Below are 19,954 nucleotides of genomic sequence, written 5' to 3'. Positions count from 1 at the left end.
CACGCACCCACCGGCGGCTGACTTACTGCATGTCATGATCTCTGCTTCCAAAAGGTCAGGGTTTTCCCAACTCCCTTGGAAGCAGATCCATAACCCAGGTTCCGAGTGCCAACCAGTCCCAATTGGGACCTTTTGGACCCAGTCCTGGCGCCAGTGGCACCAGGCTCATAAATATGCCCAGTCCCAGCGCTGGAAGCGCCGGGCTCATAATGCTTGGGTGGACTTACCTTCAGCAGACCATGCTGCTTACTTGCCTGCCAGTTGAGCCTCTGATCCTCTTCTGTTTGGAACTACTTTTCCTGTTGGGTGGGGCTGGAGCCACTCCCTAGATTCAGAACACTGGAACTCTTCTGGAAGGCAGGAACTCTTTTCTTACCAGGAACTCTTTTCTTACTTAGGCGTGGCTGTGGAAGGAGACACCTAAGCACTACAGGAGGCTATTTAAACCACACCCGGTGGATGAATCTTGCTTTGTGTTATTCTGCAACCTCTGCAGCAGAACGCTCATCGTGTCTTCTGCATCCGGTCCTGGGCCTAAGGAAAAAGGCTTACCATCCTGAATCCAGTCTTCAGCAACACCTATAAAGACAAGAAAGAACAGGTTAGCATTCCGGCATCTGAAAGGCAAAGGCTTACCATCCTGAATCCAGTCTTCAGCAACACCTATAAAGACAAGAAAGAACAGGTTAGCATTCCGGCATCTGAAAGACAAAAGTTTACCAACTCTTCGCACGCTCCGGAGGCCTTCGGCGCTGCATCCCGCATCTGAAAGACAAAACAAGGTGCGTTTAAAGACATTGGGGAACTTTAATACTCACGTGCCATTACTCCTTTCCACATCTAATCCAGTGGGTATTCCGGCACCCTGCAGCCGCTCCGAACTCGTACCTGCAAAATAAAAAGACAGTTAGAGCGCACAGTGAAGCAGGCAACAAGCGCTTACTTACGTGCTTCCAGGCGCTTCTATTCATCACACGGGCTCCATCTTCAACTCACTTCAGCCCGTCATCCGCCATCGCCGGAACCCTGCAAAACAAGAGACATCATTACTAAAGACTTTAAAGACATTTGAATGACTCGAAACTTACCGTTCGTGCAGTAAACGACGGACAGCAGTCCTCTGAAGTCAAGAGGCCTGCGCTACCTATCCAGTGAAGAAACTGGTCACAGCACCCTGCCCCGAGGCAGATGGAGAGCTCGGCATTCACTTACCTAAGGTGAGAGCGTTAACCTTTGGGGGTCTACAGGAGAGGAGAAGAGGAAAGAGATAGGGACACCCCAATAACCCCAGTTCATTAACCCCATATTTTCTATCTGCAGACATCTTACTCTACACGTCAGGCATACAGTGCACAGAGGTCCAGCCCAAAGAGCCAACCGGGTGCTACACATCACCTTTGAAGATACGGTAGTCGCCCAGTCAAGACCGGCACCTCTGCGAGAATCAGGTGAGCGTTACAGAACACAAAGCCTACCGCAAAACTCTCGCCGAGGCGCTATGGAAACCTCAGATACTGACCCCCTAGCCCGGTTACTTGGGGAACTAAGGGCAGAAGTGCATGCAGCTCGTCAGGAAACGAATGCTCTAAGAAGGGAACTAATTATTTCCAAGGAGAGAACAGACAATCTTGCTAGACAAGTGCTACAGTCACAAGCCGGACAGACCCCGTTACCCGCATCAGGGGCAAATCTTCCTTCAACATCCTCTATGAATCCAGTGCAGATCAACCTACCTGGGAATGTACCTCTGGCTCCGCCCGAACGATTTTCTGGTGACCCAAAGAGGTTTGCAGTATTTATCAATCAGTGCCGGTTGCACTTCTTATGCCGGCCAGCAGCCTTTCCAACTGATCAAGCAAAAGTAGCTTTTGTACTTTCGTACCTTAGTGGCAATGCGGCAGACTGGTCGATCCCTCTAGTTAATCAAGATGATCCGGTTCTCCATGATTTTCAAGCCTTTCAGCTTAGTATGGAAAAACTGTTCGCAAGACATTCACAGGGGCAGGCCTTGGACAATGAGCTTCTTTCGTTGCGACAGGGTAATCAAGACCTTTTGGCTTATATTGCATCTTTCAATAGACTAATAGTGGAAACTCAATGGCCTGAGGACAAAAGGATTACGCTGTTTTATAGAGGTCTACGTGGAGAGCTCAAAGACGTTTTAGCCCAAGTAGTGAATCCCCCACAAGACTGTTCGGATTATATAGACTTGGTCGTTCAAATAGATCACAGGCTACAGAACAGGAAGGCTGATCGTTCCAAGTTTGATGCTCGAGTATTTTCCAAACCGCCAACTCCTTCCAAAGGAGTAGACTCCGGGGAACCCATGCAAATAGGGGGTCTGAAAGGTCCTCTAACACAAAGGGAGCGGGAAAGGAGGAAACAGTTGCAATTATGCCTATATTGCGGAAACTCAGGGCACTTTCTTCGAGACTGTCCGGTGAAACCTGCCAAGAAGGCAGTAGGAGCTGCAGTTACCAAAGTTACAAACTCTGAGCAGGGAAACGACCTCGCCCGACAAGAATAGAGGTCCTCTTGCCGAGCGTGAAAACCAGTTCCGTGACCTCGCATTTCGTGATACCTATGGTCCTCATTAGCCCTGATAATCCGGATCGATTACATGCAATTGAAGCTTACGTCGACAGCGGTGCCATCGGCAATTATGTGGATCATGAAATGGTTTTGAGGATGAATCTAACTCTTTGTCCCAAGGCTGTAAAGGACGTCATTACTACGGTGGATGGTACGGAGATAGCCTCCGGGCCAGTAACGCATACCACTCAAGAGGTGACGCTAGTAAGTCAAGATGGACACCATGAGAAGATCGTGTTCGATGTGATCAAGGCCCCTCAGTTTCAGATTATTCTAGGAATACCTTGGTTAGAGAAACACAATCCTCTGATCGATTGGCGAGCAAGAACGGTCCAGTTTCCAGAATGTGTCTCTACTTGTCACCCTCCACCTGGTGTTGCACTGGCCGCAATTTCTTCAGAGACTCCCCAGTTACCTCCTGAATACCTAGAATACCAAGATGTTTTCCGGAAGGATCAGGCTAACTCTCTACCTCCTCATAGGTCTTATGACTGCCAGATAGACCTGATACCTGGATCTACTCCTCCTTGTAGTAGAATTTATGCCCTCACCGAGCCTGAGAACCTTCACCTTCGACAATACCTGGATCAATACCTGGCAAATGGGTTTATTCGTCCTTCCAAGTCCCCTGCTTCTTCAGCTTTGTTCTTCGTTCCAAAAAAGGAAGGAGACCTTAGAACTTGTATCGATTATCGCTCCCTGAACCAGATCACCGTTAAGAATAGATATCCGTTACCTCCTGGACCAAGTCAGAAAAGCATGCATATATACAAAGCTGGATCTTAGAGGAGCTTACCACTTGGTACGAGTAAAAGAGGGCGATGAATGGAAGACGGCCTTCCGCACCAAGTATGGGCTATTTGAATATCAGGTCATGCCCTTCGGACTTTGCAATGCCCCGGCCGCCTTTCAATATTTTATGAACGATGTCCTCAGAGAGCTCATAGATGTGTGTGTTGTTGTTTACATTGACGACATCCTCGTTTATTCTTCATCGGAATCTGAACATCGGAAACACGTGAAAATGGTCCTCGAAAGATTGCGTCAACACAAACTTTTCGCTAAGTTGGAAAAATGTGTTTTCAACGTGACTGAAGTTGAATTCTTGGGATTCATATTATCACCTGGCGGAGTGCGTATGGATTCAAAGAAGGTTGATGCAGTTCTCAAATGGCCATCACCATCCTCCGTAAAAGGTGTGCAAAGCATGTTAGGCTTCGCTAACTTTTACCGCAGGTTTATCCCCGAATTCTCTCGAATAGTCCAGCCCATCACTGCCTTGTTAAAGAAAAACAAACGTTTTGAATGGTCTACCGAGGCGGAACAAGCTTTCCAGGATTTGAAGACTAAATTTATCTCTGCACCAATCTTAAAACACCCTCGCCCCGAACTCCCCTACATCGTGGAAACTGATGCTTCAAGCCTTGCCATGGGGGCAGTTCTATCACAAAAGGACCCGGTAACCAATCAGTTGCATCCCGTGGCATTTTGGTCCCGCAAATTCTCGCCTCCTGAAATCAATTACACGATTACTGACAAGGAACTTCTGGCTATCAAGTCTGCCTTTAAGGCTTGGCGGCATTATCTGCTGGGGGCCCGACACACCGTTACTGTGATTACGGATCACCGAAACCTGCAATATTTGAAGACCGCAAAAGCCCAATCCTCTAGACAACTCCGTTGGGCATTATTCTTTGCCGAGTTTGACTTCATAATTACCTATCGACCTGGTACAAAGAACGGTAAAGCCGATGCCCTTTCTCGGATGGGAGTGGAAGAACACTTGGTCAACCCTAAACCTGTACCAATCATTCCCGAACAAAGAATTCTGGGTGTAATCGCCACAGAATCCATAGAGGAAGTTAAGGATAAAGCCAGGCAACTTGTAACTCCAGCAGACATACAGAATTGGCATCTGCAGGGAAAGGACTTTGCAGTAAAGGACAACTTATTGTATTTCCAAGAACGATTATACCTACCCAGCACAGATTTACAAAAAAAAGTAATCTCTTGTTATCACGACTCTTTAATGGAAGGTCATCCCGGTATAGCCAAGACCTCAGAAAAGATCAAACGCTACTTCTTGTGGCCGTCTTGGAAAAAAGATATCAGAGACTTTATAATGTCCTGTGGAGTATGCGCCCAAAACAAGAGTCAAAAGGAAAGACCAGCAGGCCTCTTACGCCCTATTGACATCCCACCTCGCCCTTGGCATACGCTTTCTATGGACTTCATCACCGATCTACCTCCATGCTCCGGATACAATACGATTCTAGTAATCGTGGACTTATTCTCCAAGATGGCGCATTTCATTCCGCTCAAAGGCTTGCCAACAGCAGCAACTCTGGCCCGAGAATTTCTCGAAAACATCGTCCGACTGCACGGTTTTCCTTCGGTTCTAATTTCGGATCGAGGTAGTCAATTTATTTCTCATTTTTGGCGAAGTTGCTGTCGGTCGGCTCAAATTGATGTGAGACTATCGACCAGTCACCACCCTCAGACCGACGGACAAACCGAGAGGACCAATCAAACTCTGGAACAGTATTTACGCTGCATGCTGCAACAAACTGAAAAAACTTGGAAAGATATCCTTTGGATAGCCGAGTATGCCTACAATAACTCTGTCCATTCGGGAACTGGGAAAACCCCATTTTTTCTTTTGTACGGCAGTCACCCTCGAACCTCGGAGTTGGATCCCCTCCAAGATCTTGAAACACCAGCAGTAGACTACCTGCATTCTACAATCACCCAAGCCTTTAAGGAAGCTGTTTCTCACCTTCAAAGGGCTAAAGAACAATACAAGAAAGGAGCAGATCAACATCGGAAGGAAGCCCCTCACTATCAAGTAGGGGATCAAGTCTGGTTATCCACCAAATATCTATCTCTAAAGGGGCCACGCACATTCAACCCAAGATACCTTGGTCCCTATTCCATCACTACCATAGTAAACCCAGTAGCGGTCAAGTTGGACTTGCCCCCGTACATGAAGATACATCCGGTCTTCCACGTCTCTCTATTAAAACCCGTGCAACCTCAAACCCGACTAACCAAATCTCCAAAACCTATCCTAGTGGATGGAGAACTCGAGTTTGAAGTCAAAAGCATTCTGGACTCCAAGATCTCCAAATCTAAACTATTCTACCTAATTGACTGGAAAGGCTACGGCCCCCAAGAGAGATCCTGGGAACCTGCTGAATATGTCCACGCTCCTCGCCTAATCAAAAGATTTCACCGAACATTTCCTGACAAGCCAAAACCCCCGGAGAAGCCCGGTTTGGGAGGGGCCTTGAGGGGGGGTACTGTCATGATCTCTGCTTCCAAAAGGTCAGGGTTTTCCCAACTCCCTTGGAAGCAGATCCATAACCCAGGTTCCGAGTGCCAACCAGTCCCAATTGGGACCTTTTGGACCCAGTCCTGGCGCCAGTGGCACCAGGCTCATAAATATGCCCAGTCCCAGCGCTGGAAGCGCCGGGCTCATAATGCTTGGGTGGACTTACCTTCAGCAGACCATGCTGCTTACTTGCCTGCCAGTTGAGCCTCTGATCCTCTTCTGTTTGGAACTACTTTTCCTGTTGGGTGGGGCTGGAGCCACTCCCTAGATTCAGAACACTGGAACTCTTCTGGAAGGCAGGAACTCTTTTCTTACCAGGAACTCTTTTCTTACTTAGGCGTGGCTGTGGAAGGAGACACCTAAGCACTACAGGAGGCTATTTAAACCACACCCGGTGGATGAATCTTGCTTTGTGTTATTCTGCAACCTCTGCAGCAGAACGCTCATCGTGTCTTCTGCATCCGGTCCTGGGCCTAAGGAAAAAGGCTTACCATCCTGAATCCAGTCTTCAGCAACACCTATAAAGACAAGAAAGAACAGGTTAGCATTCCGGCATCTGAAAGGCAAAGGCTTACCATCCTGAATCCAGTCTTCAGCAACACCTATAAAGACAAGAAAGAACAGGTTAGCATTCCGGCATCTGAAAGACAAAAGTTTACCAACTCTTCGCACGCTCCGGAGGCCTTCGGCGCTGCATCCCGCATCTGAAAGACAAAACAAGGTGCGTTTAAAGACATTGGGGAACTTTAATACTCACGTGCCATTACTCCTTTCCACATCTAATCCAGTGGGTATTCCGGCACCCTGCAGCCGCTCCGAACTCGTACCTGCAAAATAAAAAGACAGTTAGAGCGCACAGTGAAGCAGGCAACAAGCGCTTACTTACGTGCTTCCAGGCGCTTCTATTCATCACACGGGCTCCATCTTCAACTCACTTCAGTCCGTCATCCGCCATCGCCGGAACCCTGCAAAACAAGAGACATCATTACTAAAGACTTTAAAGACATTTGAATGACTCGAAACTTACCGTTCGTGCAGTAAACGACGGACAGCAGTCCTCTGAAGTCAAGAGGCCTGCGCTACCTATCCAGTGAAGAAACTGGTCACAGCACCCTGCCCCGAGGCAGATGGAGAGCTCGGCATTCACTTACCTAAGGTGAGAGCGTTAACCTTTGGGGGTCTACAGGAGAGGAGAAGAGGAAAGAGATAGGGACACCCCAATAACCCCAGTTCATTAACCCCATATTTTCTATCTGCAGACATCTTACTCTACACGTCAGGCATACAGTGCACAGAGGTCCAGCCCAAAGAGCCAACCGGGTGCTACACATCACCTTTGAAGATACGTTAGTCGCCCAGTCAAGACTGGCGCCTCTGCGAGAATCAGGTGAGCGTTACACTGCATTGACTGTGTATGACCCATCACAGGGGTAATGTTACTTATGGGTACAAAGCATCTACACCAGATTGTCTGTTTGTAGAGTAGTTTGTTGCTATGGGGCATGTTTGGTGGTGTGTTTTTGTGTTATGGGCACGGATTATTAACTGTGGCTCTCTTTGCAGCATTGCAGTGCTCCTGTAACCGGACCTGAGAGTGCGCAGGCAGGAGGCCAGCACTCAAAACCAGAGCTAAGTGTCTTGTTGTTTTTCTTTCAAACTGCTCTGCATAGGCTTGCTGGGGGTGCACTAATTCATGGATGAATGTGTAATTCAATTTGGTATGTTTGTTTTCCCCTAATCACCCGGAGTCCTATCCAATTTTAAAACCTGTACCCTCTACCCGGTGTTCCTGCTTCCCGTACCTATCCAAGCAACGTTCCCTAACCCTCTTTCCCCACTGGGGTTGCGGATGCCTGTGTAAGCCCCAAACTTGTAGGCGCCAAAACCCTAGAGGGGGTGGTTGGTTCGTGCCACTCCTAAGCCTGGACTACAGAAGGCCATGACAATGATGTCCAAGTTTGTTCGGATTGTGTATGTGTTCATGCAGGTAGTACATTTTCGTGCATTCCCTACTGCGGGGGGATAGCTCAGCGGCAACGTGCGGGCCTTGGAAGCAAGACGACACGAAGCAACACAGGTTCGATCCCTGGGTCCCCGCTTAGAAACCTCTGGGTGTTTAAGTGCGTTATAAATAAGCAACTAAGATTTAAAAAAAAGAACAAACAATTCCTGTAGCAGCACCTCGATGCCCATGGGCTGTGTGAGCGCTTTAAAAATGCAAAATGAATAAAAAAAAAAAATTAAAAAAAAATGTGTCATTCCTCCTCCCCTCTCCTGCCACTCATTCCAGTTATCCAGTGTGCCAACACTTGTCCCGACTGCATATCCCTGACCCTCCTTCCCCACCAGGGTCTCAGAGTCCTGTGTGAGTTTGACCTTGCAGGCATCCGGGACACGGTGGGGGTGGTTGTTTCGTGCCACTCCTGCGCCTGTACACGGGACATGTGACAGTACACATCCGTTCATGGTGCATCATTCTAGGTTATGTACCACACATGGTTCACATCCTGTTGTGACATTGTTTTACTGTGCTACCTTGGTTGTTACATCATTGTGGTAGTACTTGGCCTTTGTGAGGTACTGCTACGCCAAGTCATCTACTGGAGGGTGTTCTGGTTCGTGTTTCTGGCTTGGATTTTGTGATTTTGCAAATGAGGGTGGACTCTGAGGGTGCAGGCACCTTTTTACACACAAGGTGGGAGATGGTGACGAAGGGGAAGGGTGATCCTGTGTCCAGGTGAAATTGAGGGTTGAGGGCTCCATGACCCAGGTGCAGTTGTTGAGTGGGCCATGGTCATTTGTGAGGAAGGGGGGGGTTTGTTGTTGATAGATGCCTTGCCCTGCAGTGTGATGGGAACCCTGACATTGTAATTGTGGTATCCTATGTACATGTTGTGTTCTGCTGATCAATGCCTGTGCATGTGTTGTGTTTACCTTTCAGGTGTGAAGGGATAGTTGTGGTTTGACATGCTGGGGTGTACACATGGTGAATGTTCACATGTGATGTGTAGAGGACACTGATGGTCACTTGATTGCACATGCATATGTTGAGTGCATGTCCTTACTGACCCACACACTTGCACTATGATGCACTACATGTACAACCACTCTTGCATATCCACGTGTACACTCTGTTTGCCTTCTGGTGCCCACTGTGTCCCTGCAGCACATGTTCTGTGAACAATTATGGATCCTGTACATGCCTAATTTGCTTTTTGATGTGGTTTGTCGCTTAGATGTCATGCTCAGGGTGTGCATCACACACAATGGCTGTTCACTGTGCTGTGCGCTGAGCAGTGTGTTGCAGGAGTTGGACACAGCACACAGAAGCTGCAGTGTTGATTTTGCAATGCACAATGTGCATGTAGACAGGCATTCATTGTTATGTTACGTCTACAACTTTTGTAATGCATTTGGGAATGACTTATTTTGGGTGGGAGGTTGTTGGTAAGTCATTTCATCTGATTCCATGTCAGGCATCATTGTCTGATGCCACTGTACATTTTTGACATGGCAATGTGTACCTTATTGGTACGGTGTTGGTGTATGGGTATTGCTTGCCATGTCATGTTGTGGTTTGGGAGGGTTTGAGTGACATAACAGTGATGGTCATGGCCTGTTTTGCAGGTGTGTGTGATTCACACCTTGCATGTCAGGGTCATCCGCTTCTCAAAGCAACTAGCTGGGGGTAGATCTCTCTCCGCAGCAGGGCCCACCCTCTGGAACAGCCTTCCTGCCTCACTGGAACTTGAGGAGAACCATCGCCGGTTCCGGAAGCACCTCAAGACCTTCCTCTTTGCTTCTGCTTTCTCTCTCCCTCTCACTTGCAAAATTCTTCACTGGAACTACACTGGATCTGCAACTGGGCTACTCTCACCAACCTCGGTCCCTGGCCCAGCCACTCTCCACTTGCACTGCCTCTCTGGAAACCCCTGCACTGCGAGACTGTCTCTCTATCCCTACAGCCCCCCCTTCCCAGCACCTGTCTGCACTTACCGTTGCAGTTGCCACCAGCTGGCCTATTTATTTGTTTTTTAGTCTACTTACCCTGTACTGCACTCCCCCCTCCCCTTCCCCTTGCACTTTTCCCTTCCCCCTACCCCTGCACTTGCGCAATGTAAATGACACCTGGCCTAGTAGTATCATTGTCTGTCTTCCCTTGTTCCCCCCTCCCTGCCTCGTCCACCTTGAAATACTTGTGTATAGGCACGTTACAAATGCCATATCATGTCATGTCATATGTGTGCCTTTTGGTCACACAGGATAGCTTGTGTTTAAGTAGCTAGGGATGCAGACAATGTGGCACTTCCATGGCAACTATCTCAGGGTGGTAGGGTTGTGACAGTTGACTGTCTCTTTGTCATCATCGATTGTCACCTGGTATGTGCCAGGCCTGTGTGCACTCCGCAGGGGTGGGAGTTTAGGTGAAAAATGTGGCCACAAGCTGGGTCCGGACTTCCTCGCCACGTGCCCTGTCCCCTCCCATGGGCAGCGCCTGTGCCTTTGGTTGGGGGTGTGGGGGCACCACCATGTCCACCAGTACGCCCTGCCGTGTTGCAACATTGTGCAGGACACATGCTGCCACAATGATCCTGCACACTACTGTGGGTGCATAGAGTAGCTGCCCGCCAGAGCGGTCAAGGGAGCGGAAACGTGACTTGAGCACTCCGAATGTGCGCTCCACTATGGCCCTGGTTGCAATATGGGCAGCGTTGTATCTTACCTGGGGTGGTGTGGTCGGGTTCCGGATTGGCGTCATCATGTGGTTGCTCAGAGGGTAGGCACTGTCCCCTGGGGAGGTGTAAATGGTTGTGATTATTGGGGTTTGTGTATTTGTGTGTGTGTGTGTGTGACATGCATGCATGTGCAAGGGCATTTGTACTCACCTAGGAGCCATGTGTTGCCATGCTGCCCAGCTTCCAGGGCCCGGCTCAGGGCAGACATTCTGTATATGAAAGTGTCATGGGTGGAGCCAGGGTAGTTTGAATAGACACAGGTGATGATTCCCTTTGCATCGCATACCACCTGTACATTGATGGAATGCCAGTGCTTGCGGTTTCGGTAGATGTGCTCAGTGGCCCTAGGTGGACGTAGGGCCACATGGGTGCAATCTATGGCACCGAGCACTTTGGGGAAGTGTGCCACCCTGAAAAAATCCAGGACAACGGTCTGCCTTTCTGCGGGTGTTCTGGGCATGTATATGTGCCTGCGGACTGAGGGGCGCGCTGTCATGATTGCCAGTACCTGGTGTAGGCAGCGTGACTGCGTGGCCTGTGAGACCCCCCCCACTATGGCAGCAGTCCGCTGGAATGACCCAGTGGCCAAGAAATGCAGGACATTGAGCACCTTCTCCAAGGAGCTCAATGCTTGGGAGCAAAGGGTGGGGGATGTAAGGTCATCTTCCCACTCCCTGACCAGGTCTGGGATGATATGGGGTGGAAACCTATACCTGCCGTAGACCTGGTCGTCAGGCATCCCAAAAAGGCTTGTCCGTGGTGCGAAAATGCGTGCCCTGGCTATTCTCCTCCTCCTGCAGTGTCCCACGATCAGTGCTGCGACAAATGGGGCATTCATCGTAGCTGTATATACGTGTTTGTTGTTTGCGCGCACTTTTATACTGTGCGCAGGGACGCTTCCGTCTGCCTTAGTGTGGTGGACGCGTTGACGCCTGTGTGCGTCTTTTGCCGTGCGTGGGTTTCCCGTATTCGAATCCATGAATACGGGTTGTTCGCGTGCGTGTGGGCGTTCCGTGTAGTTCCTGCAGTACTTCCCCAGTTACGCCTTCTTTTTCACACTTTATTCCCCATTCTGCGTGTTATGCCCACTGTTCCGCCCACTTTGGTTGTGTGCGCCGCGCTATGTGCGCTTTTGCTGTGCGCGTAGCACACGCCGTGTGTGCCCGCGTGCGCCATGGCAGGATTTGGCGCACAGACAGCGGGAAACACGCGCAGCGTCTTCCTTGAATCGCACGCATGCGCTGGGTTTCTCACGCTTGCGCCACCTTGCGCCTGCTTGCGCTGGGATTTTCAGCGCACGTTTGCTCCATGAATCAACCCCTTAAACTCAGGACGTCCTGTCCTTCCTTAAACTCCTCTTCCTCCTCCTCTACCACTCCAGGCCCGTCTGAGGCCATCTCTCCTCCTCATTTCTCCTTCTTTTCCCTGTTCACCCATGACAATGTTTCTAGACAATTCCGATCTAGGAAAGTCTCATCAAAGCAGGGTTCTCCCCTGCTCATCCAGAACTATCAAGGACTAAATCAACACCCTTGCTCCAGCTTTGGCCGATTTCTGCGATCACTCCTTTTCCACTGCAACTTCCCCTCCCCCTTAAGCACTCTATTGTGCTCCTCTTCTAAAGAATCCCTCGGACGATCCTTCCTCTCTGGCTAACTATCGCCCGATCTCTATCACTCTTTTCCTGGGCAAACTCTTGGAAAAGCTAGCTATCTCCCAGCTTAATCTACATACTGAATCTGTTGGTTGCCTCCATGACCACCAGTCTGGCATCAGAGCTGCCGGAACCATTGAAACTGCTCTCCTGAACACCCGTGAATACTTGCTCTCAAATCTTGACTCTAATCTCCCTTCTATCCTTGGATTTTGAAACAGTCAATCATGCCATCCTGCTCACTCGTCTCCGGGACAACCTTTCTATTACTGAACAGGCCCTGGCCTGGTTAACCTCCTTTTTTACCGACCATCCCTCTATCATCCAACTAGGGTGTTTCCTCTCGTCTTTCTGTCTCTCTACTGGTGGTGTTCTCCAGGGGGCCTAACCTCTCTCCCTGGCTGTTCAACCACTACCTGGCACCTCTTGCACACTGCATTGCTACATTCTGCTCCAATTTTCAATGTTTTGCAGATGACAGCTCTCGTTCAGGCTCCCCTCAGCCACCTCTTCTTCTTCTCTCATACCCGACTGCCTGTCCCCAATTCGGGAATGGTGTGCCACTAACGATCTCTGCCTTAATGCCAGTAACACTGAAATCCTCATCATTGGGACACCTGCTACCTCCTTTCCTCTCTCTCACTGGCTGCCCACTCTGGGCCCTCTTCCTGCTCCTTCCTCTGAGGCCAAGAACCTTGGTGTCATCTTCAACTCCACCCTCCCCTTCTCTCCTCACTCTCTGATGGCTCTAAGAAGTCAAACTATCATCTTTACCTCCTCAGAGGAATTCTTCCTTTTCTCACTTTCCCCCCGAGGCTCACGGTTGTGACGTCCCGAGTGCGGTTGTGAGAGCCTCGTTTGGGCCCGCGCATGCGCAATAGAATAAAGTAAGGCAGTTGCCGCCGGGTGATGCAACCGGCAACATCGTGTCTGACTCCTCTGTGCATGCGTGTGTGTGTGCACGTGTGTTTGGCCACCCACACTCCGCTGGGCCACACAACAACTGGCGACGAGGCGGGATGCCGCACGAGCGCTCGTGAAACACATGGCATGTTGTAGCAGCGACGTCACGGCAGATGAGTCACGGACCCTGCGGGTGCACTCCGGCGACGTTTTGGAAGCAGGAGCACAGTGGTAGCGGCCTGAGAAGGTGCTTGTGCGCCACTAGCTCCATTTCTACCAATTTTTGGCATTTCTGGCTATCCTCCACGCACAGAAAATGACCCATTGAAGGCAGGCACCACACGAAGGGGACCTGGAAGCAGCAAAATGCAACAAGGGGGCCACCACACGCAGTAAGAGACTTGAAGGTACGTGCAAGACTCTCCAGAGTCAGGTTTGCGGCCTCCAGCCCAGCAGGAGGTGCCTGTGCGACCTGTGATCATGACAGACAGTGACGGAGAGGCAGAAACTGCAGCGGTGGCGGCGAGAGCACAACAGGGAGCCTTGTTACCCATGCAAGAATTTGATGTGTCAGGACCCCCTTCGAAATTGGGCCCAAGATGGCGGCTTTGGATCAAAAAACTGGATATGTACTTTACAGCAACAGGGATTAATGATGACAATACAAAGAGGGCCACTTTGTTATACTCAGCAGGCTTAGAGGTTTTACGCATTTACGAGTCCCTCAACTTGCAGGTAGGCACATACACCGAGGTGAAGAAGGCGCTGGAGAACTATTTCATACCGCTCTCGAATGTCGATTACGAGAGGTTCCTCTTCTGCGGGGAAAAGCAGAGAGAGGAGGAGTCGCTCGACCAGTTCTGTGCCCGGCTTCGAATGATGGCCACCTCTTGTCGATGGGACAATGACGAGTGCATGATACGTAATCAGGTCCTACAGGGTTGCAGTTCCAGCAAACTGCGGAGACAAGTGTTAAGAGAACCAGGCTGGTCCCTGCAGCAGATATTGGACAGTGGCAGAACATTTGAGCTGGCCGAGTCCAGAGGTGCAAAAATGGATGCGGCGGTGCGTCCAGGAGCGTCGGAGGAAGCATTCGCCATGGGGAAACGGTCAATGTCCAGAGACAAGTGGGGGCAGAGAAAGCAGGAAAGTCGCTCGACTGCGGGGTCGACAGCATTTGTCAGCAATGCGGCTATGATCTGCCCCACTCAGAGGAATGTCCTGCCAAGGACAGGTCATGTGGCAGATGCGATAAACCTGGCCATTATGCCCGAATGTGTCGCGCCCCCGCCCCGGTGTCAGTGCAGAGAGGCCCAGCCAGAGCACGTGGCGGTGGCTCAAGAAAATTGCGAAGCATCGCGGTGTTGGAGCAGGAGATACAGAGGCTTCACATGGCAGAAGAGGAGGAAGAGGAAGAAGAAGAAGTATTCTTCATCTCTAACATTGCTTCAGGTGCCAAGAACAAGAGATAGCCTAAATGCGTAGTCAACATCCAAGGGGTGCCGACGCAGGTGCTCATCGATACCGGTGCATCGGTCTGTGTGCTGGCCGCAGACCACTATAGGCGGATTCCGGGACCGCCGGTGCTAAGCACATCAACTGCCAAGATCTTTAGGTTTGGCGGGGACACCCCCCTTTCCATTGATGGCGTGTTTATAGCGCCCGTGTCCAAGGATGGTAAGACCATAAAGGCACGTTTCTTCGTTACGGACGTGAGCCACCACTCGCTGCTCAGCTGCGCAGCGTCCGAGGCCCTGAATTTGGTCCATTTCACAATTGCAGTTTATCAAATGGACATCGAGGTATTGTTAAACAAATTTACAGGCATTTTTGAAGGAATTGGAAAGTTGAAAGCTCCACCAGTGCGGCTACCCATTGATAATACGATCAGGCCGACCGCCCTGAAGCACAGGCGGATTCCGTTCCACCTGAGGGAGAAGGTGGAAGAGGAGCTTTGCTCGCTGGTCAACAATGACATTATTGAGAGGGTGGAAGGGCCGACACCCTGGGTATCCCCCATAGTAGTGGCGCCAAAGCCGAAGCAGCCAGGGGCGGTGAGAATTTGTGTGGACATGTGTCTCCCCAATGCCGCCATTAAGAGGGAGAGGCACCTCACGCCAACACTGGACGATATTATTGGCGAATTACAGGGAGCGAAAGTATTTTCGAAATTAGACCTACGAGCGGGCTATCACCAGCTTGAGCTCCACCAAGAATCTAGGTCCATCACTGTCTTCACGACGCACGAGGGACTTTATTGATTTAAACGCCTGAGTTTTGGTATCTCCTCAGCGGCGGAGGTGTTTCAGAACACTATAAGATGGGCACTCGCAGGCCTAAAAGGGGTGTTGAACATAAGTGACGATATCTTGGTGTTTGCGGACACAGAGGCCGAGCACATGAGAAGGCTCGAGAGCACACTCAAGAGATTGCACGACCTAGGCCTCACCTTGCACCGCCAGAAATGTGAGTTCCTCAAAGATCGGATTGGGTTTTTTGGGTTCATATTTCAGGCAGCGGGAGTGTCACCGGACCCGGAAAAGATCAGGGAGATTCGAGAGGCAGCGGCGCCAACATCCCCCACGGAGGTAAGAAGCTTCCTGGGGATGGTGAACTATTGCGGACGCTTTATCAAGGGCCTTGCCTCCTTATCAGAACCCCTCAGAGCACTGACCAGAAGCGATGCGGTGTGGAAGTGGGAAGGTGAGGAGCAGGAGGCGTTTCAGGCACTCAAGAATGCCCTGTCAGATGGGGACACTATGGCCTACTTTAACCCCACCATAGAGTCGGAGATTGTCGTCGATGCCAGTCCGGTGGGAGTGGGGGCAGTGCTCTTGCAGCCGGATGGAAGAGGAGACATGCGAACTGTTGCGTACGCCAGCAAGGCCCTCTCTGATACAGAAATGCGATACTCGCAAATTGAGAGGGAGGCGCTCGCCATTTTGTGGGGCTGCCACCATTTTCGCCTATATATTCTGGGAAAGCCGGTGATAGTGGTAACAGACCACAAGCCCCTACTACCAATACTGGCGGGTCTATCTTCGAAGCCGCCACCAAGAATAGAGAGGTGGATGCTGGCCCTGATGGAGTACGGGGTGCGACTAACGTATAGGCCAGGCACCAACAATCCGGCGGACTACCTGTCACGTCACCCCAACTCTGGAGGTAACAACAAAGGCGGAGAGGTGTCAGACTGCCAGGGACTACTCTGTCATGTGGTGGATGGGGCGCTCCCCGTATCGTTGTCGAGAGCAACCATTGCCTCTGAGTCATCCAAGGATGAAGTTTTTGACATCACTAAAGAAGCCATTAGAAGTGGAGAATGGAGGGAAATGCTGCGCAACAACTCCTGGCGCCAGCAGGAGGCCCAGAGAGATCTTCAGGCACTCTGGCGGGTGAAGGAGGAGTTCTCAATATCCGACGATGGTCTGCTACTGAGAGGGAGGCAAATTGTAATCCCGCAGACACTAAGGAAGCGGGTGCTTGAACTGGCACACATCGGGCATCAAGGGGTGGTCAAAACGAAAGCGAGACTACGACCAAAGGTGTGGTTTCCGGATCTAGAAGAAAAGGTTGAGGGCTTCGTGAAGAGGTGTTTGGCTTGCCAGGCGGCGACCCCGGGTGAAAGGGCTCCCCCTATAAGCTCGATGGAGCGGAGTGAGAAGCCGTGGGGGACAATCCATGTAGACTTTGGTTTGACGGGTCGGGGCATGTATTTCCTGGTAGCCATTGACCAATGGTCGAGATACCCGGAGGTGGAGGTGGTAGAATCAACGGCAACAGAATTCACCACGAGGGCATTCGACAGAATGTTTTCGGCACACGGTTTTCCGGAGATGCTCTGCTCCGACAACGGACCGCCGTTTACTGGCAACCAATTTGCGCAATACCTCCGTGATAGGGGAATACAGCACCGCAGAGTATCACCACTGTGGCCTCGTGCTAACGGAGAAGCGGAAAGAATGATGCGCACGCTGAATAAAGTGCTGAGGATCTCGGCCAACGGAGGTGACGTCCTGCAGTAGAAGCTAGTGGAGTTCTTGAGGGAATATCGGACCACACCCCATCAGTCCACGGGTGTAACCCCGGCGGAGGCCCTGTTTGGGCACTGCCCCAGAGGAATGATACCTGAAATGGAGGGGAGGAGTCCGGGCATCAAAGATAACGAAAAGGTACGACAAGAGCGTGCCATACGCAACCAGAAGGAAAGTGACAGACGAGGTCTGCAGGGCAAGGAGATCCTTGTCGGAGATTCAGTGCTAGTCAAGAACCGTCACCCCAAAGGAAAGCTAGCTCTACCGTTTGAACCGCACCCCTGGAAGGTCACCCATGTAAAGGGGACCATGTTGACAGCCCCCTGTGAGCTCGGTACGGTCACGGGTAATGTATCTTTCTTCAAGAAGGTGGACACATCAACAGGAATGTCCAGTGCCCAAGCCGTGCCCGCCCAGGAAGAAGGCCCTGAAGAGCTGGGCGAGGAACCCATGAACATCGGAGCCCCAGCGGTGGAAGCGAGCACGGAGACCACAACAGTCACATCTAGGTATCCCTCAAGAGTGTCCAGAAGACCGCCTGCCCGTCTCAAGGGCTATGTGTTGGATGGGAATAGACCTGCTCCAAAGTCGCTCCAGTTAATGTTTTACTATGTTAATTTCATGTTGTTGTTTGTTGTTAAAGATAAAAAGGGATGTGACGTCCTGAGTGCGCACTGGGCATGCGCGAGCCTCGTTTGGGCCTGCGCATGCGCAATAGAATAAAGTAAGTCCGTGCGGCAGTTGCCGCCGGGTGATGCAACCGGCAACATCGTGTCTAACTCCTCTGTGCATGCGTGTGTGTGTGCACGTGTATTTGGCCACCCACACTCAGCTGGACCACACAACAACGGTCTCAAGAGCTCTGGTCCTCTCTAGGCTGGACTATAGCAACAGCCTCTTTATAAATCTTCCGGCCTCTACTCTTCGACCTTGACAACTTACCCAGAACTGGACTGCAAGACTTTTCTTTGGCTTCAAGCACAGGGATAATATCTCTCCAGCTCTGAAACCTCTTCACTGGCTCTCCATGGTTGTAAGGATCAAGGTCAAGACACTCTGCACAGTCCACAAGGCTTTCTGGGGCCTGGGACTGCTCTACTTCCAACTTTCCCATCCAAAACATCTTCCTTCTCAAGCTGTCATGATTCCTGCCACTCATGTCCCCAGCCCTCCAAGATGTCAGGCTGGAACCAGGCCACGATCACCTACATGGCCCTCAAGGGCCTCTCCATCCCTCCAAAGACCCACTTGGAGTAAGACTTGGCGCTTGTGGCACCAGACTCACTCACTCCCATAGAATAACATTGGGGATTGGACTTGTAGTGCATTCATGGGGACAAGATGGATGCCCCCACATATTTCGGTTCCCAGAACTGCATGTGCGGTCTAGTCTTTTGGGTGTGGTTCAGCCCAGAGACACCTGGGATACCCAGAGACTATTTAAGATACACCCAGGCTGAGAAACATGCTTTGCATTTTCTGCACCTGCAGCGTGACACTCACCGTGTTCGGATCGGTCTCCAGTAGGCCTGCATCTTTCTTCTGCGCTCAGCTACTGCAAGAACAAGAACACTGTTAGGAACAGCCTTACCTTGCAGCGCTTCTGCCTATCATTCTTCGCTCCTTCTGTTATGCAGGCATCTTCGGTGGTGTCATTCCCATCCCGACACGCCGCTTCCTAAGGAAAAGAATAGAAAAAAGGCATTAGTAAGCATTCTGCAAATCTTCGCTTATTTTTAAATACTGTACGAGCTTCAAACACTTACCTGAATCCCAGCCGCTCTGGGGGAACTCTGTCTCCGGAACTTCTCATCCATCTGCAAGAGGGAAAAGACACTCCAGGTTAGCATGGAAACATCTAGAGGCACCGCATACAGCGCTTACTCACCGCATTTGTTCTTCATAACCGGCATCCAGGCTGAAAACGTTGCGGCACCTAAAAGACAGAAAAATAACTCAGTTCAATGCAAATACGAAAGGGGTGCATCGCGCATCGCGCTCTCACTCACCTTCAGCGCTACTCATCTCAGCAACACGCCGCCATCCCCGGACACCGGCCATCATCTAAGGAAGGAAAGGAACGAAGTTAGAGAACTGTTCAAAAGACTCATTATACTTACCTGTCGGACTCTTGCCAATGAAGTAACTAGGCAGCAACATGCCCGCATCAATCAACGCGCCCCTGCGCTGAAAGCAGGATGGAGAGCACATTATCCAAGAAAACAAGGTGAGCTGTGGATCAAAGGGAAGGGTTGGACTCCGGGGAAGAAGGGGTTCAAGTACACAGAGACAATAGGGATTTAAACTCTACCAATCCTCTGCTTCAGGCCCAGTCTCCAGTGGAATAGCCTCCAGGGAAGGGTTTGAGGTCATAAGAGGTCAGAACAGGCTGATTAACATCCCAGTGGATAACAGGTGAGCAATACACAAGCTCTACACTCATCCACTTCCAACTTTCTGAGGGTTAGACGCTTCTCCAAGCAGTCATTTGGGGCAGATCTATCTCCTCGACTGGGGCCTCACTCTGGAACAGCCTCCCTGCCTCTCTCAAACTTGAGAAGAACCACCTCCAGTTCCAGAAGCAATTCAAGACCTTGTCCTCCCTTGTTTACCCCTACTTGTCTTGTCATACCTAGAAGCACTTGTGTACAGGTGTGTTAAAAATGCCACATCATATCATATAATTACGAGTCTGTTGGTAACC

Source organism: Ambystoma mexicanum, chromosome 9, assembly GCF_040938575.1.
Source record: "Ambystoma mexicanum isolate Mex_15411 chromosome 9, UKY_AmexF1_1, whole genome shotgun sequence".
NCBI classification, from domain to species: domain Eukaryota; kingdom Metazoa; phylum Chordata; class Amphibia; order Caudata; family Ambystomatidae; genus Ambystoma; species Ambystoma mexicanum.
This window is presented reverse-complemented; position numbering follows the sequence as displayed.